The following is a 26280-nucleotide window of genomic DNA, read 5'->3' on the forward strand; positions in this document are numbered from 1 at the left end:
TTTTATTCTAACATTTCTCTTAGATATTTTCGAAACTATGGTTCTTTACCCGGTCGTTATAACATCTACGGAACTATTGGTGAATTTGTTCAAGAAGGAATATATTTTACACAATGCACTCTACAATGTAGAACAGGATTTAAATCATGATTTATTCAGTTATTCACGACTTCCTTATTCTCTCTCCATCCTCTTTATTGCTTAATCCTTCATTGTGTCATCGGTATTTAACAATTTGCGTATTATGTGGTTGAAATAGCGGTTCAAGTAACCGCAAAATGAGTTCCATTTACCACTGTTGAAGGCGATTAAGAAATTTTAATTAAGGCCAACTACGATGGTACGTATGGACGTTTGAATATTCGCACAGTGGATAAATTCCCGGCGACGAGGACTCGTTCAAGCATGTCAACTCTTTATCTTAAACCGTTTTAATTACGATGGGACACGGAGTGGAATCCGCTAAGTCGATATGTGCAGATGGCATTGACGTGCACCTCAATACAACTACGATCACGTGAATGAAGTAAGTCTGTTCGTGGCTCCTTATTCTACTGCGAGAGTCCTTGCGTTTTGAGTATTCTCAGAAGAATCATAATGCAACGAAACGTAGCTATTACCACGCTTTTTAGCTTCAATAATTCTTATACAAGGTATTTTCTATTTTGTCGTTAAAAAGGTAAGGGAATTTTCAAGCGAAAATAAGAGAAATCTGTTGTAGCGAATTTCACAGTAAACGCTTTATTACAAAGTTATCAGCCACTATTGAACACAGTTTGAAATATAAAATATGCGCATGGGAACAAATTTGTTGTTGCAGAATATATAAAAGTAACAACGCAGGAAGAATTAACACAACTAATTAATAAGTTAGTTGTTGATATTTGATAATATTCTCGCGATATCTTCAATATAATAAATTTGATTTATTTATTTATGATTTATGACGAGTTGGTCGACTATTTTTACACATTTATGGGAATTTTCAAGCTGCAAAAATACACAGAATATAAAACATAAAAAATGTATTTGAGTATTTTATTTACAAGTTCATGTCAGGTCTTACTAACGAAATGTTGTTATTTGTTATATTTAATAAATAAAATAATTCTCTACCTCGGGTGCATTTTTTAAATCAATTTTATATCCATAAAAAATATGCATTTGCATAAATAGTTTACTGCTAAATTTTATGTAATATCTTTTTCTTATTTTCACTTGTAGATTATGCTCTCATAGTTTGACTAAAAAAATTTTACGTTTTACACACCCTACGTGCGATACATATATCACATAAGCGAATTATAACTCGGCTAACATTTCTCACACGTTAATTTGGAAAAATATCGGCGATCGTACAGCAATAGAGTCAATAGGGGATCTTTTCGCTTGAAAGATCGACGAGCAACTTTTTAATTCGCTACAACCTGCAGTTGTTTCAATATTTAACCGTATCGTGATACGTTTTAGTCCGTTTGTATACAATCTGTATGAAACAGAATCATAAAGCTTTTAATCCTGTTCAAGCAATCTAGTGAACCATAATGGCATGCATTCCTTTATTGTGAATTCTGCCGTAAAAACAATAGATGTTATGAATATTTCTCATACTCTTTCTCGATTTACGTGCACATGGATTAATAAATATCTATAATAATTGTTTCGAGAACCTAAACACCCACGGAAGATATCAATTTGGGCCAGAAAAAGAACTCCACCAGTGAAAAACAGCATCGATCTCAAAAAGTAAAATTCTAGCAGTAAAAAGAAAACAGCACACGCGTAACAAAAAGGACGATCTAACAATAAAAATAAATGTTTAAGTGGGCGTAACAATATCAGGAGGATTTTAGAAATGAGAGAGACACTTTGACGATTACGAATAGAAGAAATTACAATACCAGGAAATAGTAGAAAAACCAACGTAAAGATACAAAATCAAACGGATATCATCGATCAAAAGGCGCAGAGATTGCTAAAAGAGATTGCAACGATAAATGAAGGTATTGGAGAAGAAAATTCTATCGACGAAAGAGATAGAAAGAAAGAAAGAACGTGAAAAGGAGAGGGGCGAATTGCACGATGTCTTGACTCGGAAACGATCTGCAAATTCCTAAGATATTCTAGGGTTTATAGGGGCGTATGCCAGAAATCCAAGGACGACTTAAGGTACAATGGAATTGAACTATAAAGTTTTCAACGCGAAAGTACGATAGTACCATCTACGTATACATGTTACACATCGATATCATGTTATGCGTGTAACTGAATGTCGCTTGCATCCACCCATCACCTTCTGCCATTACAATTATATTAACTTTCCATGAATATCATCGCAATAAATCAAGAATCTATTTAATGCACCGTAGCTGTAACATTTCTATGCGAACTTATATTCAGCGATTCCTTATCGGTAGAATATATTAATTTCCATCGAGATCTGATCGATGGAATGAATTATGCTTGGTTACCGCGTGACGGCCACCTCGACATCAACGTGGTAAACGACGTCAATGGTGAAACTCGATCAGGTTGATCGAAATCGAAGGATCACCGATTCACAGGGGTAGCTTGCTATATCGCGACCGGTCGACGGCCGGTGGGGGTTGCTTCCTGGGTCGCACTTTCTGGTGTGGGTAGAGCAACCACCGCCAGTAGTATCACGGTGACGAGCAGACGCGGTTGTCTTCTACCTTTCTCGCCGATTTCTTGGTTTTCGTTCAGTATCCGCTACGGCCACCCTCGAAACGACGTTCATCAATCGTAAGTAAATTGTCACTATTCTACGACACGTAAATTCCTCGAGACATTTGAATCTTCCTTCCCGGATTTTCGCCCCGTTTGTCACTTTGCCTCCTTTTGTCCTTTCGCGCGTCTTGTGTGATCAATGACGGGACGTGGAAATCAAGCGTAGATCAAAGTAAAAGTGAGGAAAAGTTTGTGTAACGATACTCTGCTCTATTGATATTTCTAGGTATGTGTGGAATTTCTGGCGCTCAATTCAAAAATAAAAGCTGCACGTTCGATCGGTAAAACAGTCGATCAACTCCTAACGTTCCGACGCAGTTACGTTGCACAAAGTGTACATTTTAATCGATAAACTTGCATGTATCGCGTAAATGATGTTTTTGTAAGAACGGTGCGTGCTTTTCATCGATTTTATTGGCTACGGGCAATCTGTTCCATAGAGTCTATTTAGATTAAACCACAGTTTTTCGTCGCGTGAGACCAGACCGCAGCATCTAACAATGCGATGTCTATAGTCACGTCATTGCATTACACGCCCCCCTCGTCGGTTAAACGATCAATTTTAATTACGCGCACGAAATTGTGCCGCTAATTTAACGAGTAACTGACATGCCAGATCTCGTCACTAATCTTCTTGTTCGACACTCAATGATGTCTCCTTCGTTTTATTCAAATTGTATGCAAATACGCGTTGGATAGTTATCGCTCCGACGAAGTTACCGCGCGGACCACGACATCTATGTTCGATATCAACGTGAAAATTCAACGACACGAACTTTGAATCGGACACAAGAGGTTAGGAATTTGCAGTTTGCTTTGCATTTTCTAACTAATATAACTAGACAGAAGCTGAACTATCTAAGGATGATAGAGCGGATGACTATTTCTGGAAATTGAATTATTATTTTATCGCTAGATAAAAAGAAACATTCACTGGCGAACACTCCCTTACCCTCACGCAGGCACTAGCTGTACACACATGCACATATCTTAACCTAAGCCTACGTGTCTCGTAAGAACTGTACCATCTCGTTGTTGTCTGCTGATTTTAAAACTAAACAGAAGCTGTATTCCTTTAAACTATTTACAATGTAACATTTATCCTAACTCATACATTAACGCTACAATTAATAAATTCAAAGAACGCCGTTTCGGGGATAGCAGAGCGTAGGTAGAGATTTCTACCAAAGCTATTAGTCGAGAAATTCTGATTAATTAACATTACAAGTGGCAATTTCCTAGAGAGAAACAAATCAGAATTATTTTGTCGAGGACTGTTACGTGTTAGAGTACGTAGGGGTATTTTGTAATTTGCATTTATCCGGTATAACTTAATATATGGAAATTTATATTTTTATTCGTGTTTTTAAATTTTGTTCATTATATTTGTCTTAATCTTGTTTCGATTAAGATTTTCATTAGAATATTTCTATACGAGTCTACCGTGTTATCTGTTTGACAGATTCAATAACAAATTAGGATTGTTCTTTCGAAATAGAATTGTGACACGTTGAATAGGAAATTTTCTAACTTGCATCCTTGTGGTGAAAAATTTATATGCTTTTCAATCTGAAAATTTTACTTAAAGGAAACTCGCCTTTCCTTTAGAACTTATGCTTTTCGTTGAATTTTGATCGATTTTCATTGTGAATTACTACGCTAATTTTGTGCAGAGAAACAAACACAGATTTGTTCTTTTGATAGAGATCTGTTTTATGTTAAATGGAAAATTCCTACGTAAAGGTTTCGTCCATGGCATTTTCCTACCGTCTTGATCGTTGAACCTCGATCGATAGAACGTCTCTAACGATATTTTAACATTCCGGTTATTTTGATAATTGAACGTTCCACGGGAGAATGATTCTCCATGACTTATTATCGTGTTTGGCCTCCTTGCTTCCGTGACGATCAATATTTGGATCGTGGCTTGCTTAGGATGCTTAAGGTTAGATTAACTCGTATTTTTATGCGTCCCCAGCTCGCGTTATCGGATCGCGCACCTTTTACGACCAATTTCCCGTTTCTTTCCGGCATTCTGCACCCGATCGCCACATTTACGGCGTCGAATCGATGAAAATGTAACACAAAGGTTGCAAAGATGGACAACGAATTACGTAACACAAAGGTTGCCAGCACCGACGAAGAATTCCGTGATGCATTCAGACAACGCGTAAGAAACCGACTCGTTCTCTCTCAGAAGCACTTTCGATTAATTTAACATCGAACTGGTCTATGAAAAGCTTTCAGAAATTACATTATTTAGGAAACCGGTGGTGAGATGCATTCGCGATTCGAACGAGATCAAAGGAATTTTCTCGAATCTTCTAATTCGATTTTAGAAAAATACGATCGCGAGCTGCCTTTATTGTTACATCCTTGCGTTCGTAGTGTCGCACGTATATTCTAAAAGTGTCACAACTGAAAACTATGAGGAAAGAACACGATAAGTTTCTTATTCTCTTTTGATAAAAAACAGCTTTATAATTCAGTACGCCGTCGATCAGCCTATTACCTCAATTGCTTTTTGACTCTGGAAGTAAACATACGTTTCCCCATTCTCTTCGCAAATTTTCGAAATTTATCTTGTTTCATTCGTTTATTCATACGGGCAATACTCTTTGGTTTAAGCATAATCAACACGAACATACATTTATCAACGTTTTACGGTTTTATCCACTTTACCCGGAAACACGTGCGTATCTCGAGAACAATAAAACAGATATTACACGATTTCGAGGGGTTTATCATGGTGATGTTTATTTCACCCCGAAGAGTCCTTGAAAAGCCCAATATTTTCTTATTCCACGTTCCTGCAACCACCATACAACATCAAAACATTTTCAGAACATTACCTGCTTCTACTACTACGTACTTTCCGCATAAAATATTATCGAAATATTAAATCTCAAACTTGATATATCGACATTATTGGCGTTATCCATTTCTCCGGTAGACTTTATACATCATTGATGGTTCTAAAAAGAGCTGTTTATGCGAGTACGTGTGTATGCACCGAAATACTATCCCTGAAACGACTAGTCGTTTCTAGATGTTTAATACAACTTCGCATCCTTCTTAAGAATTAATGTCCGGATATGGGTTTATGCAAAAAATATAAATAAGAAGCGCTTCAACGTCAGTTATGAAAATATGAAAAAAAAAGAATATAGTTCCCATTTAAAAAACACAAGCGTTACTTTCACAGGGCTTTTCAAAGTTATTCCAGCATAAAATAAATATCGGCATAATATGACCCCGTCAAAATTGTATAACATTTGCCTGAAAATCAATTTTCTTGTCTCATCTATAGTTTTCGAAATATTTCCAGATAAAACTGACACACTGTATAATTGGAATATGGCGTTTGTCATACGTGATACAAAGACGAAGACGAATGTCAAGCGTTTTAAATGTATTCTTATAAACGTGGGCAACGATTTACAGAAAAAGCGTAGCTGGCGCGTGAGCGAGTGGCGTGGTCACATATACGTTTAACACAACTAAATATCGGATGTATAGAATAAGGGAAATTTTCTGAATGTCCCCGGAGAAACATCGAGCTCCGATAGCTGCAGAATTTCCCAGCAATTTATAATATAGTCGTTTGCAATTTTGAAGACAAATGTAGTAGCATTGGCAATGAATCTATGCGGTTCCAACGTAAACAACCCGAGAGACGTTAAAAGTAAATCGTAGTTTTAAAAAATTGCTGCAGCGGAGTCGCCAATTTTAGAAACAACAAAACGAAGAATTCTATGTTGAGAGAACAGTGTTCGAGATGCGGGACAAACAGAACGGTATAGAGTTCTCTGTTAGAGGATTTTAAAAATTTGCCGACGGTCTAGCGATAATGGCGATATTCTTGTAGCTGCTTCGCAATTTGGAAGATTAGGTGTAAATATAATTATTAAGACAAAGTACTATTTTTATATTCTCATTTTATATCTCCGATTTTCTTTTAATCTCTCTTTGGCTGTTTTCTTATCTAAACTCTGTTGAAAGGATTGAAAGTGAATTAATAGATGACGTACGCTAAGAACTCTACTCAAAATCTCAGTCTGTATCGTAAAATCATTTGCAGTGTACATGGAATCGAATAACAAGTGATACAATAATAATATAAATATCAGAATTGATGAAAATTGAGATCAAGAAATAGAAGTATAAAAAGAACATTAATTATGTTACATCAGATGGACGAGAGACTTCATCGTCTAACGTTTTAAATGAAATAACAATTCTTAAACGTTTCGATAATTTCTTAGTGATTCTTCAATTTTAATCAAGTTATCATGTTTCTGTTATCTCAATTTGTATACATGTCTGACATGTTAGTGCACGTTCCATTCGAGATCGGAAGCGGAAAATTACTTTGCGCGCGATCCAAATCAAACGTGAATCTGGCGAATCGGCCAGTTAAACGTACGTTGAACTTAATTATAAATAGGTGCAACGTCTTTCGTCGTTCGATGTTCTGCGTTAGAAATTACGACGATGCATGCATTGAATTTTATTCGGCTTTTTCGGATAACAACGTTTATACGCGTGTTTCATATTTATGGAATTTTGATTACGCCTTTATGGGTACCTACGTGAGCTATACTCTCATTAAATCAAATGGGTGCCGTGTAAACCAAACGAGATTAGCTGAACGTCGTTTTGGAGCAAAGAGACTTTAAATTGCGATTATTTCCACATAACATGCAGAAAATCGTTTTCCCTAAGTCTAATCCTTGAACGAGGTGGCACGAACTTTCGTAATATCGTGACTGTTTAAGAACACGATAATTTTTTCCTCGAGAATGAATAATACAATCGTGTTGTTTGATTTTCTACATTGTGATCGATAAACTTCGCAAATGTTGGACGATAATTTTGAGCTAAATTAATCGACATCGATAATATGATGAACGATAATGTTACGATCAGCGTGCAAACCACTAGTTTGTTCGATTTCTTTCTCGTAGAGTTTATTGGATGACAAACCTTTTAATAATTCACGTTTCCTTTGTCAGAGATGGAAGAAAGGTTGTAATAAAACCTTTTCGCATCATCTTTTGGATTCTTCTTTTCTGGCAGACTTAATGATAATTTAATATTATTTGTCGTTGTTGATTTATACGTCAAAGTTCAGAAGCACGTAAGCTTGTTTCGAATAGAACATAATATAACTGGGAAATTAGAAATGGTAACCAGGCCAATTTTATTCTACGTTAAAGCTATCGTGCAATATCGCGATACATTTTTTTTCAATAATTAATATGCAGTAAAAGAGATGGTTTCTGTATGTGTGAAACATTGTGATACACATTTTACATAAACAATTTCAATTTCGTATAATATACATATCCAAAAAATATACATCGCTGTCCATGAGTACTAGGACACGTACAGAAAGTTAAGTAAGCCTCGGAAACTTTATTTTAACACTTTCACATCCTGTAGCATTAACGTGTTGCCCAATGCAGACCAAGTGTCCGGTGACACCACGTTGGTATTACGAGCAAATCGATCCTTTGCGTAAACTTTACGAATTTGAAACTCCGGTTGCTGATTAAAATTACTAGGAAATTTGTACACGTTGATAATATTTATGAACGAGGTCGTATGTTGAGTTCACAAGACGACAATAAGTTACAGTGATATTCATCATTTACCAATTTCAAAATGTACCTTTCCTACCTTATTTGACGCATCTAACAGTCATCTATAACAGTCTCGCGTTCCCTTAGCCTATCACGACAGCAACCATATCGAAGATAATATCGGAATATGAGTCGCGTGTTCGTTTTCACTGGCAATAAAAGGGCAGGAATTACCTGGTTTCAGAAGAAACAAACCGTATCAAAGCCTTGGATTTTTTTTCTTATTTTTAATCTCGTTGAGGATGTTACGCCGCGCAACACATCTGCACGCCATCCCGCGCGGCTTGCCAACCAACGGTCTACCTGTCGTCCTTCTAACACTCCATAGGCCCAAGGACCCACTATAAAGTTGCAATTCTAGCTGCATTGTTCGCACACATGGTCTAAGCACATCTGTTTGCCAGAAGACTTTCTAATTCCTGAAGTGTTTTCGGCCGGTTTTTAGAAAGGTCCTTGGGTTTATTATGTGCTCTTAAGAATTACGAAGAAAGCGGAGATATACCTAACGGAAAATCTGAGTTTCCCTATAAACAATGTCGCCTAGGACCCAAGTTCGTAGGAGGTTTCTTCCTCCTCTCTTCCTTCCTAACATTGGTCCCAACCAATCGACATCGCGGATTATTTCCCTCACTTTACTAACTGAAAATGTAAGCAACGAATCCGCGTTCTTCGTTCAAAGGGCACACCCATACCAAGCTTTCCTCCGTATTCACATTAGAATAAGCTTCAGAGATTGATCGTCTCTCACGGTGTCTAGAGTTCCCACAATCCCTATAACTCTCACCGTTCCTGTATCTTTCTGAGTTCCTTCATCATTTCTCAAGGTGCCTACACGGCCTAGAGTCTTCTAAGGCTCTCACTTATCCAGAACTCCGACAGTTCCTATAACTCTCAAGGGCCTAGAGCGCCTAAAGCTCTCCTTCTCTCATCCAAGACTAACCCTTCTCTCGTTATCTGTATCTTAATCAACGGCGTTACTACTTTGTGTGATTGTATAAAGTGTTGGAAATATACATTATTATAACTCTGACTCCCAGTGTTATACCGCATTAACCACCCCGATTATCCTAACCGAAATACGGGGATCGAACTATTCGTGGTGTCGATTATTCCAATCGTAACGGGAATTTACGACTCCCGTTGACGCGTATTCCAACGACCGCGTCTCCCCGCGATAGCTCGAAAAAACAGAGGAGTATCGCATTTATTAGTCGTTGCCACGTTCTATGTAGCTTATTCGTCGGGAAATTTTGCTGTAACAGAGCGCGAAACGCGTTATCAGAAGCGTTAACGTTAAGTAAGAAATAAAAACGAGTTACGGTTTCTTTACTGTTTAGCGACTTAATTTGCTGCGGATGAAACAACTTTGTTCAAGTATATATTCTAGGAGGAAAGAAGTTTTCTATAAAAAGCAAAGTTTCAACAAGGGGAAACTGAACGATCTACGATCCTGAATGGATTTAATAAGTTTCGTACGGGTGGTAAAAGAAAAGAGCAAAAGGATAGTAACCCTAAATCTTGAGATAAACTGGTAATGTCGGCAAAAATCCCCTTTGTATACGTTCCACGCGAGAATTTCATAGATTATCCTGCGAAATGAGAATTAACGTGCGCCGAAATCTAGAAGAGCAACAAAACAGCGTAGGAAAAAACGAAAGAATACAAAAAGCATTTGAAGATAAATATACCAGGTCCGGAACTTACGTTCAGCTTTGATTTCCTCTAATTGAGTATGTTGAGTATGGCGATTTGTACAACTTCAATTTCGCTACCCGTTACAGCTGGTTTATTTCCGACCTAATTTCCAATGTCAACAGAAGCTACGAGAATAAAAAAGCGAAACATTTTTAGTTCAGTTTTTTCCTCTAGCTCAATTTTGCGAAAATTCGTATCGTTCTCGAAAAAAATAGAAACTATTACAAACAATTTTTATTATTTTCTTTCGAATAGAACGGGATCAGGTTCGGTTCTGTTTGATTCTAGTACCATTTGCACGCGCAAAATCCACCCTTTACGAGCTTCGGCCGAGATTTTGCCTTCAAGGCAACTCTCGAATTACGCGACCGGTTGTAAAACAACACTTCTCCTGCAACCGTGCCTTTTTCTGCAGAACGATTCGTAGAAGCAAAACTTTTTCAACCTTTTTTATAGATGGTTTTCGCGTTTAATTCTCAGGGAGCGTGAATTTTAATGTCGACATCTTCTTGACCCTTTTCAACCCCTTCAAGTGACCCTCTTGCCAGCGAAACGTTCGTCAGAGGTTAAGAATCTACGCGAATCCGTGGATTCGAACAATAAAAGCGAAAGCCACTCCTCGAAGGAACGTCATTTCCAACCAGCCGTTCTTTTACATTCCGATTTTTGTTTTAACGTTGCGCCTTAATTATCGCGATTTAATTTATTTCAGCGTTACCTTGTCGTTCAAGCTGGTCCAGTTTCGAAATGTTACGGCTTGCCAGGGTTGTCGCGTGACGTTCGAATCTATAGCTTCGATAAGAAAGTTTTTTTTAGCAGGAACATGAATGATTCATCCTGTGACCGCAAGAGTCATCATTCTCGCCACGACAATTGCGGTTGAGTGATTAAAACGGTTGAATGAGTTCCAGCGAAAATTCACGAGAGAAGATTCTGAGGATTTATGGCAGTTCGGAATTCCGTTCGTCCAGAGAGAATCAACGTTCTCACGATCCGACGTCTTTAGGATTCTTCTCGCTATGGAACGTGCTGACTTTCAGGTCGTTGAAAATTTCACTTGGCACAAACAGCCGAATTCCGGATGGTAATTTATTGAATTTTTGACGCGAGCGAATCTCCAATATTTTCGTCCAGACATTTTCATCCTTTGGTTATCGAACTAAAACTTTCGAAATTTTGTTGCTCTTTTTCTACTAGTTTAAAGCATACGAAATGTCATGTATTCAAATGAAGATCTAGTTGGACATGATTTAGGACAATATACTTTTTCAACGACTTATCTTGTTTCTCGTTATTCCACTAGATGTTACAGGGTCCTCTAGCTATTATTAATATTACGAGGGAAATTTTACAACTTACAAAGTACCAGTATAGATAAATACTCTCGCATAACAATGACAAGTTTGATAATAAAACGAATGAAATTTTACGAGTACTTAGTATCTAGTGATAATATGCACGACCAACAAAATTTATCTCATACACGCGAAATGTGTATATACGTATAATATATAGTAATTATAACAGCCAAATTACTGTACGTGGTCACAGTCCAAAAATCGTAAACTGTATTATTCACAGGTAAGGGAAACTGTTGGTAAAAAGTTTCTACTGATAAAAATTTCGTTCACGGAGGTAACCACGTATCTGTGTCCACGTATTTCATGTTCCTGGATATGTAGTTCACCGGTACATGACGTCTATGAGGAAGCATCGCTACAATACAGTCCGATTTTCCCTACGTGTTACTCCTCTTTGTCTAATTCAACGCGTTCTTCTTTCGTTTTATTTCGTCTCTCCACGACGTCTGTCGTCTCGATTTTTGAGCAAGTCCAAGGATATCGACGTTAGATCGCGAGATAAAGGTTTCTGGACAGAAAAAGAGTATCTTGTTTAATTTACCCTCGATGATTAATCCATTCTCTGTCTGCAAAATGATTAATGGCCACGAAGAGGAGAAACTTTTTTCGTTCGCACCTAGACAGTGTACTTTCGTTTGCTATGATGTTGATCGGATAACTAAAACACACAAAGTTGCGAAATGGAATTGTGCAGAATGTTGATGATTTATCAGAAAGTTCGTTTGTTGATCGTTTACCACGCCGTACTCGATAAGTTAATTCCTCATCAGTTATGGATCGTTCGGAACTCCGTCAATTTTACTTTTTTTATAGAAAAAAGGCAGATCCGTCTTAGGATCTAACAGACATTTTTTTCACTACTTTCGCAAATTAATTCTGCAGCTATAATCAAGCAAAAAATGTGGTATAATATAAATCCAGGTTGTTGGAAGCTTTATTAAAAAGGTATAATAAAAATACGAAACACGAAGTGGAAAATACTTTGACCTTTAATATGCACTTTTATATTAAAAAGAAAGGTACATCGAACAAATATTGATACACGTGTTTTGAATTAATACAGAGAGTTGATTGATACATTGAAATGAAGCACGATTAAAATGAGTTTTACGAGGAAATAAATTTAATCTTTTATCGTTATTAGGTTGGTATCGAACGGTGAACATTTTGAGATGGAGTATCTACACCAAACAAATAGTCTAATAGTCTGACTAGTGATTATAAAACTATTCTCATTTTATAGCACAGTAATCGCAAGTCCATTCCGTGACTTTTATTACAACTTTTCAGTCAAATAAATATTTTTTCCTTGATTGTAAACATATCGTATTACAACATAATGCGCTAGAAACGTTTGGTTATTGAATTTTAGGACACCCTGTACATAAACAATTAATACGCTTGTCGCTAAAATTATTTCGATATCAATTTATTTCGATATTAATTTCGTAAATCAAATTTCGCCATGCGATTGTACATATATGGAAATATTTGTATTTAACAATGCAAACTGGCGCTGTTGTAAAGCTTGCTTTTATAAAAAGAAATGAACGTGTTTTTTCTGAAATTCAAATTACGGAACATGGAATATGGTGACACAATACAACGTGGGGGGAAAATAATTCTATGGGTCGAGGTTAATAAACATTGTCATGGAAGTGACAGCATAGGAGAGATGCGTAAATATACGTAATTCGATCCGAACAAAGGGAATTCGTTGGATAAAATAGAGATATAGTCGAGTAGTTTTTCGTACGTGATCGAAAAGTTATAAATATTTCGCGTCAGCTTAAGCTCCAGCTTGCTACCGGATTTGACGAAGATATCGAAACGTTCCCTCAATGAAGTTGCCGCGATGTACTTCGAATTACGATGGAAATGCAAATCGATCGACAGTCTAGCAACTAATTTAAACGTGGATTTCTTTCTTCCCCTTTAAACATTACCATTAAACCTGAATTTGATAGATTAATGTTACACGAGTGATGTTGTAGTTTCGTCAGAGTCGAAAGACTTTTGTGGAAATATGGTTTTTGATCAATCTTCTTCCAATTTTCGAAGGAACCCTGTTGGAATAAAGCTGAGTCTCATTTATATTTAAAAGAGATTTTCACGGAGAGTAGGCGAGATCTAAAGATTTTCACAGCAAAGCGTATCTTGGATCACCATAATTCTCCGTCGAAACGCTTTCGCCGCGAAAAAGAAAAAAAGAGCTGATTTATCAATCAGAAAACGTCAACTTGGTCGTCTTTTTCGAAGCTTATACGATCCATTGTAATCCTACCGAGCGAACTTCGCTGTAGTATGTATTTGAAACTCGAATAAAGTTCGGGATGCATGATAAAAAAAAAGCACTTCACCGTTCTCTTTCGATGTATGCCTTCGTCCCTTCTTTAGAATGGGATTTATTAATTTCTTTTTATCCACGAATCTTTCTAGAACGAAATAACGAGACGTGGAAAACCATTCCATCGTCCTTTTCCGATTTACAGTTGCTTCTCTCCTTTAAAATAAGATTTATTAAACTCCATGAGTCTTCGTAGAACAGAATGGTAAATCGCAGGATAAATTATATCGTAGAATAAATTATAGCGCGGACTGTTCGATTCATATTACATAGATTTTTCATTCTGAGTAGCGATAAAAATCATCGAGCAGCGAGGAGAAATTGAGTTTCATCGGCTGTAGCGATTCGTACGACGATTAAAAATATGAGGAGAAAAAATATTATTTATTATGAACAACGTTAATTAGAAGCATATTTTTCATTTCATGTCTGATCGGTGATGTAATCATTCGTGTTCTTTGGTTGTTCCCGAGAAATGTTAAAGGGACGCTGTCGAATGAGATTAACGATGTCAGGAACGACGACGATCGTATCTTCAAAGGACGACACCAATTAACATAGACTAAGGGTGTAAGTTTCATCTAATTACATCGTGCTGCGTACAAGAATTAAAGGAATTAGTAGGTTATTTTATCGTGAAGAATTTGGATGCAACATTCTAATTGAAGATTACAACATTAGAAATTCAATAATTGGATGGTTGAAAGAAAATTTACAATTTGAAAAGTTAATTACTCATCGTTTTGTAAATTCGTTGCTGTTACTTTTCTGGAAATTTCAACGATATAAATGACGATATAAAGTAACGACTTTAAAGATACAACTTTAAAGTTGGACGCTTCGAACTTCGACTACTTTGGCACTGTTTTGCAGATTAAATATTCTCAACTGTTGTTTGTTCATTGTTAGAACTCGTTACTAAAACAATTAATCCTCTGTTCTCTGGTTTATTTTTAATATACTAATTCATTACTACGAAACTCTCGATTATTTTAGTTATTCAAAGTGCTGCAAATTTACTAATTTAGGTCAATAACAATATTCTTCGCTTCGACAAAACTTTCATCACAAGATTTTCTGATATAATACAATTGTATGCTGATTACTTTTCAAATTATTTGTTTCTTAATTAAATCTAGCTGTTACAAACCTTTGTCTGAATCAAAATCTTTGTACACGTCACGAGACATGGTTACACAGTTCATCAAATCAATAGTAATATGAGACTCTCGATTGGTATTAAGAGTGGAACAATATGAAAGGCAAAGTTCATCGGTTACAGCTATCTAGATGCTTCGACAGAATCGATTTTGGTGGAAACTGGTATCCAATAGTTGGCTTTATGTTCTTCCGGATCATCAGCTCGATACGTGGGAGAAAATCGCTCGATTAAAGCCTATTTGAACTCTCGAATTCGATAACTAGCTATTACGACTGTCAACTTCGAATTAAGTTGCTTCTCCCACGACTTTGATCTTTCGACCATTTTGTTTCCAATCGTTGGTTCGTTGGATAAGCGATACTAATGATTTTTTGATGAGAAGTTCGATAATAGGATTGCAGGTATGCAGCTATCGACGATAGCTGCAGACGAAGGCTGAATTTATGATGTCGAATAGTTGAAGCGCCGATCTGATGGAAGTTTGCCGAAGCGATTAGAATTTCGAAAGCATTACAAAGCGGTTAGTTATCTCTCTATCACTGAGAAATATGCAATTTTAATAATTGTAAAAATAAAAAATCTGGAACCTGTTGTTTTATCATTTTTGTCATATTGAATTTTATTGCGTTATGGTACCCATTTTTTAAGGCTAATTTTATTACTAGTACGCTTTGTATCAAATTTTTGGAAAATTTTATTGGATTGCAAAAAGGGATCGTATATGGCGCAATAAGGTTGATGCACAACTGTAGCATTAAACATTTCTCCTATGAATCTAATTTTATTACTATCGTGCATCGAATGTTATTACAAAGTTTACAAATTTTCATCGTTATCGCATTTGAAAAAGAACCGTACAGGTGTAATAAGCTTGGTGTATCATACTAACGTCAAACTTTCTCTTTTGAAGTCAGCATCTTGCAATTACGCTTTGCTTTAAATTTGTTTAAATTCCACCGCAGTCGAATGCAAAGAAAAATCATATACAAGTTATAATATGATTGTTGCATCGTTTGTTCTACTCTTAAGAGGAAACATTTCGAGTACTACGTTTCCAAATTGCGACAGTTGTTTCTAACGAATGAATGAAGATGACTTAACTGAACGATTAATAGACGTATTACGCGAACCTGCACATTCCCGCAGGAGATTGTCGTGTTTGTTCAGACACGAAACTTCTGCAAGGCGCGACTCGTTTGTTTGGCTTTGACGTTTGCATTCACGTCTTTGTGTTGTGCAACGTTCCCAGCAAATGGTCGCGGAAAAGATTTATCAACTAACATAATCACTGACTGGTTCGAAGTGATACAAACCTTATGATACAACATTTGGCAAGATGAGATGTCCAAAAAGATTAAAAACATTATTTTTATCATATTCGTTGGAATTGTAAGGTACATGGCAAACAAAATGCTTGCCAATTTTTTTTTTAATTCTATTATTAATCAACACAAAGAAGAATCGTGCTTTTGAAGAAAATTTTTCATTTCTGGACACTCTATCGTTTCATTTTTTAGATTATAATGCATTTTATGAGTTAGAAGCTAAACCCACGATATAGTGCAATCGAGATTATACAGAATGATCTATATCTTGACTTATAGTCAAACAACTGTTACTAATGTTACGAAGTCTTTTGTAATAACTTCATCGTTTAATTAAACATCATTTTTCTACGATTTAATTCCAAATATATTTATAAGAATTGGGTATTCTAATGAATACTCTGTTTAAAAAAATGTGGAATGTATCGAAGAGAAATTAGAAACGCTCGAACAATCCATTGTTTTCCTGAGAGAAGAAAGGCACGGGCAATATTCGTTGCAGCTCTTCGATTTTCGATAAAACGTCAAATCACCTTTGTATCCTACAGAAAATATTTCAACGATTAAATTTGCATCGAATTCGAAGCCGATGGATATTTCCGCATGATCGAACAGTTTAACGAACAGAAACTACACACTGCAAAACACTTCGTAGTAATTCATCGTTGGCTCGCAGTGTTTCACGCGTTCAACAACGGGTGAACAAGGCGATCTTTCACAACCAGATACACTTTTCCCCTTCTTGTTGGCCCGTGTCATCGTCACGAATTTCCAAAAATGATTTATAAACTTACCTCGCCTTGTCAACGAATTATTCATCGAAAATCCATAAAGCGTCCAAAATATGGAAGGATCCAATTGGAAAAATCGCGTTTATTATTCCACTTCAGAAACATGAACGTCGTTCCACGAAGCTCCGCCATAACACCTGCTGTTGTCAACCTTTTCAGGAATATATCGTTACGTTCTTTCGTTTCCTTCCATCCATTGTACATTAATTTTCCTTTGGCCGAATAACCAACTTTCTTCCCATATATTTCGTTTCTCGATTATCCAACTTTAAACAGTCGTCTCTGGCCTGTTTTCTCTCTAATTGCCGAGTAGCCGTCGGCGTGATTGCAATCTGTTCCGGTCGTTTTAATACGAAAACGTCGGAAATCCGAGCGTTGAACGTGATATTAAAATTTCTTGGTTCACCACTCGACTATTTCCCTCCTCTTCGTCGAATAGCAAATACCAACCGACCGACGAAGAATACGCAATCAAAACGACCGGGCGAGTGTAAAAAAACGTCTAGAAAGGTTGCCATTCGAATAAAAGCTACCAGGCGAGGCTTGGTTATCCCATGTTTCCATCCTTTGGGAACGTTATTTTATCCCGTTGCCTTTTTTCTCTTTCTCTCTCTCTCTCCCCGTCGCCTAGAACGATGAGACGGCATGATATCAACGACGAAAAATGGATCTGTCGGGTGTAGGACGAACCTTTCGAACCAACACTTTGGGACAAACGTTTCGCACGAATGAGGGGAAGGAACGTTCAGAAGGAACAGTTGGAACGAATACTTGGAACGAACACTTGGAACAAACGGTAGGTTGTTTTCACGAAAATAATCGGCCACCACGCTTCAATCTTGTTCTACAATCGTGCACCAAGTGTTCTTCCTATAATTGAATATCTCGTTCCGTTGTATCGGTGTATCGAACATCTTGAAGAGGCCAGGAGTTCTCTGGTTCTCTCTAACTCGCTACCGTAACACGATTGAAATATGCAGAATACGGTGTTCAGCGGTGGGAACAAATATTGGACGCTCGAAGTTTGGTATCCTCTACAATAGATGGAATGTAAATGACACGAATGTACCTATCAAATAAATTCCAAACTGTTCGGTATTTAAGCTTCAAGAGCACCAATTCATCACACCGGCGCGCAGCGTTGGATTTTATTTGTCAGTTCGAAACAATACGTGCTTTGTTTTCCTTACGCTGCTTTGTTCTTTTTATTCATCCTCTTTGTTTCAGTAGCCCAAAGTAGGGTTTTATAGGTGGGTAATTGGAGTATTATACTCTTTCTTTCTCAAACAACAGTTCGTTTTGTTCGAAGTTTTTATTCTTCTTTGGAAGTAGGAAACGGATTAGGGAATGTTTAGTAGTCAAGGGAATGTTTAGAGATTGCCAGGAACAGTCGGTACTCTCTTCAATTTCCTAAGGAATTATCCGCACGGTTCCCCGCCTTTATTTTATCGAAAGCTGAGGCACGTTTCTCAAACGAACACGACGGAGATCCACCAGGAAATAAACTTTGAAAGAGCAAAGGAACGCGACGGATCTTGGGACACGTCTTACTAAAGGATTCACTATGATTTCGTGTCGCTTTTACTGGCGGATATTGACGATGAATACTAATGCAACTATTTGATCGAATCGTGTAAAATACCTTTTGTCCGATCATCTCCATCTAATGTATTTTAATATACCTTAAAATAATAAAAGCTTAAAAATGTTCAAACGTTCAATCAATTAGGATGCAATTCGTCCATAAAAATTACGATCAAGAGATTTGCTATGATTTCAGTAAAGTAAAGCATTTCAATTTTATTATCTCAGCTTTCTCGCGCAATAATTTGCAATTTTACAATTAGTCAACTGACTGATATCCTTAAGTTTATTTATCAAAGCTGCTGGTATAGACAATTACATAGTTCAAGTTTAAAAAATGTACGTAATATCGTTATTTTTCTCTGCTTTTCAATTTACGGAGTTCATCAGCATGGTTTTCAAGCGATTAATGCAATAAAACATACTTTAAAAAGTTCTTTATCTTCAAACCGCTCGTAAACTACGAGTCAGATAAAGGAGGTACTTCTAAACTCACGCGAAGATTATTAACGCTGTTTCCAGCAGAATTATCCAAAATCCGGAAGTATGTCAACGTGATAGTGTACTTTATCTGAGAAGAAGATTATTTTTTATTTCTATAACGTCAGAACTATCAGAAGAGCCAAGCGATCAATTCATAATTCTTCGTAGACAAATTTCGTAAATTTACAACGACGCATTTTTTAAAGAATATTGATTAATTTCAACTTTGGTTCATTTCTTTGTATTATATATTTTTTCATCCTGATTCCTTTAATACGAGTTTCATCTAATTCTATACGCGATCCTCGTTAACAGATTATTTGCGTTTATAATCTTCCAATTTCACGAGAACACACTAATCACCGTCTCTAGTCATTGATTTGCCATTAATTTATACATTTTGGAAAAATTGGTATACCATTACCGCAAGTGCACATGGCAATTCAAATGGTTCCGTACAATAGCGTATATTGCCTATTAAAGATGTTAATTTATATTTCGCCGGCAGGCTTCATTTAATTACTTAATGGAGATATTGAAACGTCATATTGACATGCAATCTCGGTACTGCGCCGAATATCTAAATTTTGTGGCGTACTAACCACATAAATGTTCTCTGGAATAATACCGCAGTCTAAACAACAGAACGTACACTGGTGGCAATGCGCAACCCTCTATTGGCAGTTATAGAGGGTGGATCAACGCCGCCGACGGTCAAAAGCAGCCACTTTCTCAACTTTACGATCCTCCCGCTCGATGTTTACTCATAGCCTGGTGAAAATAGCTTTAAGACTACCGGAGGTTTCAGTTCGATATTTTTATGGGGGCCACCCTCAAGAAAGACGAAAGTCAACCTTACCGTCACACTAATTACGCAAACATCGCTGATGATTCAGTTTCTTATCTAAAACTGTTCTTTCAGTAATCGCGAGAAATTTATTTTTACGGTTAATAATTTAGTAAACAATAGTTGTGGACTATATAACGATACATATATGTAGTATCTAAATGGGTCTTTATGTTGGGTAATGATGGATTATTATGGGTAATGATGTTTTGATTTAATAAATAATATTCGAAGCAACGAAATGATTACAATGCTGTCGTACGTCTTATTTTCATACGCGGCTTTCGACTTCCCGATTCACACTCTCCGGCTTCTACACTCGCTCGCTCTCGCTTCTCACTCAAACTGCACGCTTTTTGCATCCGTTCTCTCCGGCTTCTCAACTAACACTGCCTTTAGCGTTTCTGTGTCTTTTCTCGTCCTATCGGACACGTGTCCCGAAACGCCCGTGACCAGGGTCACGCAGCCCCTTTCCGCGAAACTATCCACTTGAAAGGACCGCATTGATGTACCCGACGATGCCGCGGCTTTCGCGACTTTGTTTACGGTTCGGCCGATATCTTAGGCCTTTTGTCCACGATATTACATATATATTCCGAACGAAGTTTGTTAAATGTTACATAGGAAAAATATGATAAATGCTTTTTTGGTGATTTTCTAACTTTTACGCTACTTGATGATCAAAAGGAAACGCTTTAATATAACGGTAGAATTTTAGTGAAAGTAACGATTTTTCGAATTCAAAGAAATCTCGTTTGGAAAGAATGTTTAAGGCACTGCCGAGATGTGACAGATGTACTACAAATTAAAATGCATTTCTAGATTCGTTAAATATCAACTAACAAGCCGCTTGTTATCAAAACGTTCGTGTTCACAAAGTAAATAACAATTGATTAAACTGTGTCATTAACTATTTAATCCGAGTTCTTAACACTTAACTCGATTCTTCGAACGAGCTTTTCGAGACGCTTTAATTAAACGAAAAACCAGTGTTCCGTATTCACGTGACTTTCTAGTTAGCTCTTTGTACAATCTAGAATGTATTAATTAAGCCAGAAAGCGTAGAATTTGCTTGTAACTTTTGTTGTAATGTAACTTCCTCGGATGTAGAGATGGCGTTTTTAATTTACCCCCGTCACGATGCTAAACCGTAAACTCATTTCGCTCGCGTTTCCCTCGTCCATTGTTAAAGGTACGTAAATACCACTGTAATAAGAAATTTAATTCAATATGCCATTCTCCCACACGTTTCATTATGTTTCGAGCTTTCTATTTTCGCTTAAAGATTCTACAATGTCAATGATGTCCATCAAATTTTGATAAACTGGTTGAGAAAATGAGACGTTTAAAATTAATTTATCGACGATAGAAATGATATTTGCTGAGGGATAACCAGACAGAATTATTGGGGCGGCTTATTCGATTTCTCGAAAAACATACTGCCAAGATGTTTCTATATATATTACATATTACATACTAGTTCGTTGTCCGACGAATACAAAGAAAAAGTCGAGCAAACCTAACTAATCCTTCTACTCGTTATGGTGTAGCATAGTCAAGCTCGTAAGAGGGGTTAAGAAGCTTAGGTTAGTTCAACTTTAAGCCTATCGACATATTTCCTCAAACCAAATTGTTTTTTTTAACGGCAGTATCTCCGTGTCTTTTGTGATTCTTTCGAGAAGATATCATCGTCTTACTGGGATTAAGTTTGTTTAACGTCCTCGGAACTTCATTTTATCATCTAGCTTTACAGTGAACGCGTCAATCGAGAAAGGATTGATGGATTGAAAAAATTGCACTTGCGTGCGATGAACGGCGTTGACGCTTGACGGCCAAATATCGTGATATTTTTCAGTTTAAAAGGACCAACATCTTTCTCAATTTCCCGTAAACCTCTCTTTTTTCGATATAATATTCGAAATATTCGGACGTTGTGTTGTCACGAATTACTCAACATTTTTATCCTTAAATATATGATCTTTTAAGATACATATAAAACGTCTGTGTCAACGATTTTGTGCCATAAAATCATTGAGAAATAGTTTTACAGGCCAGTCTCGTTTTTTTTACTCGCGATTAAAAAAAGAAGCTACAGTCATTTGAATAAAAATTATTTTATATTACAATTTTGAATTACGTATCTGAGAGATATAAATAGGTTACCTGATGACAAATTGTATTCGAAAATTGTATTCGAAATCCCAGAATTTCCGGAGTTTTTCTTCAATCAAGCTCCAAATAAGCGAATTAAAATATAGAATATTAAAACCAGCTGTGCCACCGTAATTATAATCAGTCCGGTCAAAGAAGCACCATTCATTCGACAGAATTATTAAGCTCCAGAAAAACTTGCACGAGTTCAGAGTTTTGAAACGTTCCAAGTGATATGGCGATCACAGTTCTCTCAGATGATGACGGAAGAATTCAATTTGTTAAATTTGATACACACTGTAATCATTTTACCCATTTATTACAATTATCCTAATACGATGAATAACAAGAGATCAGAATTCAGGGGACTAGTTCAAAGGATAGTTCCAGTACAATGGATATCGGCGAAGCTGGATGAGATTAGTAGTAGAAACCGATATTAGTCAGACGGAGGACAAAAGCGCTGACAGTGCCGTTTAGCAATGAAACAGAGGATTCTTTGTACCCAAGGGAGAGTGGACACACGAAGACTGTAAATACTCGAAGACTGGATTACCTTCTCCTTTTCTTTCTTATACTGCAATTTCATAGAAACCGAGTCTGTAAAATAATCTCGGTTCTCCCATGCTGCTCTTATCTTCATATATTCTGCCGACCACAGATAGGAAATTTTGTTGCACACGCATATCGTCCGACTATAAAGATAGGTAATGCAGTGGAATCTCACTTGTCCGAGTAGGGACCATGGGATTTCGGATAATCGAGCAGTTCCAATGAAAAAGGTTCACCAGCTAATCCTCTCTATTTCTTTTTATTAGTTTGGGTAATAGGAACTGTCCACCTTGCACGATTGAACTAATGATACTTTACAAGTGATCGATAATAATAAATTATAATTTTAAATGTAAATTTTGGAAATTGCATGTTATGCAATTATCTTATATCGCGTAAAACTGTGAAATTGTAAAAAATACATGTACAATTTGCAGCTTGTCAATTGGCTAATAGCATTAGGTTGCTAAATTATTCTGTATGGAAGAAAATTGCTTCCGCATCGCGTTCTTCCGCATCTTATTTACTTTTATTTTACTCGACAAGAACAATAATGCGGCGAGCAATAAACTCGATTGTGAATAAGTCTTCAAAATGAACTCTCTTTTAATCGAATATTGATTGAAAAGTGTAATCTTCTCTGATGATTTGGAATTATACAGTCGCTGGAAAAATAAGACTATTTCTTTTCTGTTTCATCTCTATTCATGTTTCCAATCTCCATGGTTACTGACCGTTTACTTCGCGCGTTTACACTTAATATAATATTTAAAACAGTACTATTTTTAACTATTTTAACAGGAAGAAAGGAATCAAGGATTTTACTAATCGATTTGACCGGTTGTCCGCAACTAGCAATTATTTACAAATTTAGCAAGTGCAAATGAAACGAATAACGTTGCTTCGATTCGACCATGTGTCCGATGCATGATTATTTTGCCAACGCCCCAATTAGTAGCCCCCATGCGATTTCACGATTCTTCTTCTACGAAATCGAAATCCATCATCGGAAGTCGTTAAAACGTTGCTAATCTTGTGCGGTTCTTGATAGGAAATCCGAGTTTTTTCTCGCAATCTGCTCTCATCCATACCAACCACGTACAATCCAATTCAATTTTCATAACTCGCGTCTTTGAAATAATTTTACAACTCGCGGGTATTGTATCTGGTATAAAAGAACCACGTAATAAGAAAACCTCTGCGAAATAACAATGTATTGTTACATCAGCGGGACGCACGTGCATCGTTTCGCTGGTATTGGAAAGAATCGTAGTTTGATTATTTCATTTGTGCCTGTATGGAGAACCATGAAACGAAGTAGAGCGGTGCAATGCAATGTTTTCAGAATTTTCCGCCGCAGTAATTAATCGATTTTCACCGGGTTTTATTAAAACTTGTTAGGTAACATGCGTGGTACCGTGCAACGCATTCTACACGTGCCTTTTTAAATGATACATGAGCAATTAATTATCAAAATATCCAGGAAATGTGGTGCTGTGAAGATTTCCATGGAAATTAACTTGCGTACAGGTGATACCGGAAAGATTGAAAATATCAATTCGACGAATTAATACCAACGATGTAAATTATTTTCCCAATCGAGTTCTATGTTTGCTTATTTAATTGAAAGTTAACTCGTGTGCCTCATGACGATCGTGATAATTCTAAATCCACAACTTTTCCGTTCTTCTGTGTGTAAGGATTCGAATATTCCATCATTCGACAAAAATGAATTCTGCTCTGTTATTTTGAGGGCTCTTCGCCCAAACTATATTTCTCTATTATTAGAAAATTTATCGAAAGTGAGAGAGGAATTATTATCAATAAGCGCGCCCCCGTTTCAATATACTATAATAATTTTTCCATATAGTTGAAAGTTCTTTTTTCTCGGTTGAAGCTAAAATAAAATTCAATTATCCAAAATTTAAACCGTAACAAAGTTAAATTGCAATGTAGAAAAAGCTCGAAAAATAAAAATTCTCTATTAGTTCCTCTTCTAAAACAAATAGGCGCGATTGTATTAATCGATAAAGCGAAATTTTTATGCCCCGGGGAATGACGTCGCAACGCCAACCAACTTGAAAATCGATAGTCGAAGCTTAATGACGCCAATGATATTCCACCAACGTACGTAGCACCGTCCACGAAACTTCCTAGTTCAATTTACGCACGAAAAAGACTGCTATATTCTCGAACGAACGAAATCGATATTTCCAAGCGTGAATCACATCAACCAGAGAAACTGTATCTATGCAGAATTTTATTAACTGCAGCCGTGAGTTGAAAGATAGAGAGAAAGGGAAAGAAAGAAAAAGAGAAAGGAAGAGATTGTCCAGAAGTATTTTACCCGTTTTAAATTGTAATTTCCATTCACGTTGCTAGATTGAACAACAGGCTTTTAGTAACAGCTGCCATGGACGCTAGTAAATTGATTAAACGAACGTTTTCTTCACGCATTCCCGTACCTTCGTATTCCTGGAGTTTCATCTCGTTATTTTTAATGCGAATACTTACAGCTCGCCAGATTGTCGAATACTTAACCATCGAATAACGATCGAAATTTATTTTTCCACGTAAAAGTGGCTTGGAAAAAATATTCTTTGTCCTCGTTATTGTTGTTTCCTACTATATTACATTCTTAAAGTTTTGAAATTCCACTCAAAACGTACACGAAACTTTTTTCGAAATTAGCAGGTTCTGTTCTTTATGCAATCATATTTCGTCAGTGTTTACGATGTACTTTTGCCAAAATTACGAGACGCTAAGTGGTCTCTCCGCTTTATTATGTATTAATTCATGAAAAATGTGGACACACATTATACACAAGCTTTAGATAGCCAGGCCACTGTATATATCTTGTTTAATCCTATCACGGCCGCTATCGCACTTAGCCTCATTTAATATGATCCTAAATGTCTTGGGCTTCGATTTACGAGGTGCTAGCTCTGTCTTGTCGCGTATGGATCCGGTCGTCGTAACGGGTCATCATCGGGAATAAATACCATTGTAACGTGATATCCAATCTGGCCAGCTTGTGATCGAAACCGTGTTATAAAAGGGTTTATAGTCAACCGGTTTTTATTAAATTATTTTTCCTTTTCCAGACGCGTCTCGTCAAATTCGTTTGGCCAAACTGTATCTCGCTTCAAGGTTCACGCGTATACGTACACCACGAATAAAAATATAGAGCGATCATAAAATGAGCGAGAGCTGAGATTTACACGTTTCGATTGCACGTTTCCTTGCAGATGTAAGGATTTTGGTAAGTGTTTTTTTAGAATGCGAGCAATATGAATTCGCGAAGAATGATATCACGATGAATTGGAAAAATACTAGAAACATACAAGAATGTTAAGTGTATTTTGAAAAACAGTTCACGAGTTCCAGGTGGGAATTTTCGTGAGTCTATCTATTAAATTGTTTTCTAATGAAGAACGTATTTCATTCGAGACAAATTTTTATATTGTCTGTGCGTAACACATTATCGTAAATTGTGACTATACCGATAAGAGTCACTTTCGAAAGCTTTGATTTAGCATTCCGTTGATACACTGTTTGACTGCTGTTACGTCGCGTGAAAAGGTCCGCG

The 26280-nt window shown here is 36.7% G+C and overlaps 2 protein-coding genes and 2 long non-coding RNA genes across 6 annotated transcripts in view; 2 read left to right on the forward strand and 2 right to left on the reverse strand.

Moving 5' to 3' along the window:
• Positions 1 to 26029, forward strand: LOC126927134 (uncharacterized). Of its 2 annotated transcripts, none has more exons than XR_007715201.1 (3): positions 1 to 653; positions 722 to 2763; positions 25796 to 26029. It is a non-coding gene; the product is annotated as an uncharacterized LOC126927134 (long non-coding RNA). The 2 variants fall into 2 exon arrangements; XR_007715202.1 differs by lacking the exon at positions 25796 to 26029 and adding an exon at positions 6942 to 6961.
• LOC126927110 (uncharacterized) overlaps positions 1 to 26280 on the reverse strand; it is a 332444-nt gene that overhangs the window by 282706 nt on the left and 23458 nt on the right. The gene's annotated exons all lie outside the window — the stretch shown is intronic.
• LOC126927117 (6-phosphofructo-2-kinase/fructose-2,6-bisphosphatase-like) overlaps positions 1 to 26280 on the reverse strand; it is a 179804-nt gene that overhangs the window by 32658 nt on the left and 120866 nt on the right. The gene's annotated exons all lie outside the window — the stretch shown is intronic.
• LOC126927151 (uncharacterized) lies at positions 17710 to 20230 on the forward strand. The gene is made up of 2 exons (XR_007715223.1): positions 17710 to 17870; positions 19775 to 20230. It is a non-coding gene; the product is annotated as an uncharacterized LOC126927151 (long non-coding RNA).

Source organism: Bombus affinis, unplaced genomic scaffold (genome assembly GCF_024516045.1).
Source record: "Bombus affinis isolate iyBomAffi1 unplaced genomic scaffold, iyBomAffi1.2 ctg00000075.1, whole genome shotgun sequence".
In the NCBI taxonomy this organism is placed as follows: domain Eukaryota; kingdom Metazoa; phylum Arthropoda; class Insecta; order Hymenoptera; family Apidae; genus Bombus; species Bombus affinis.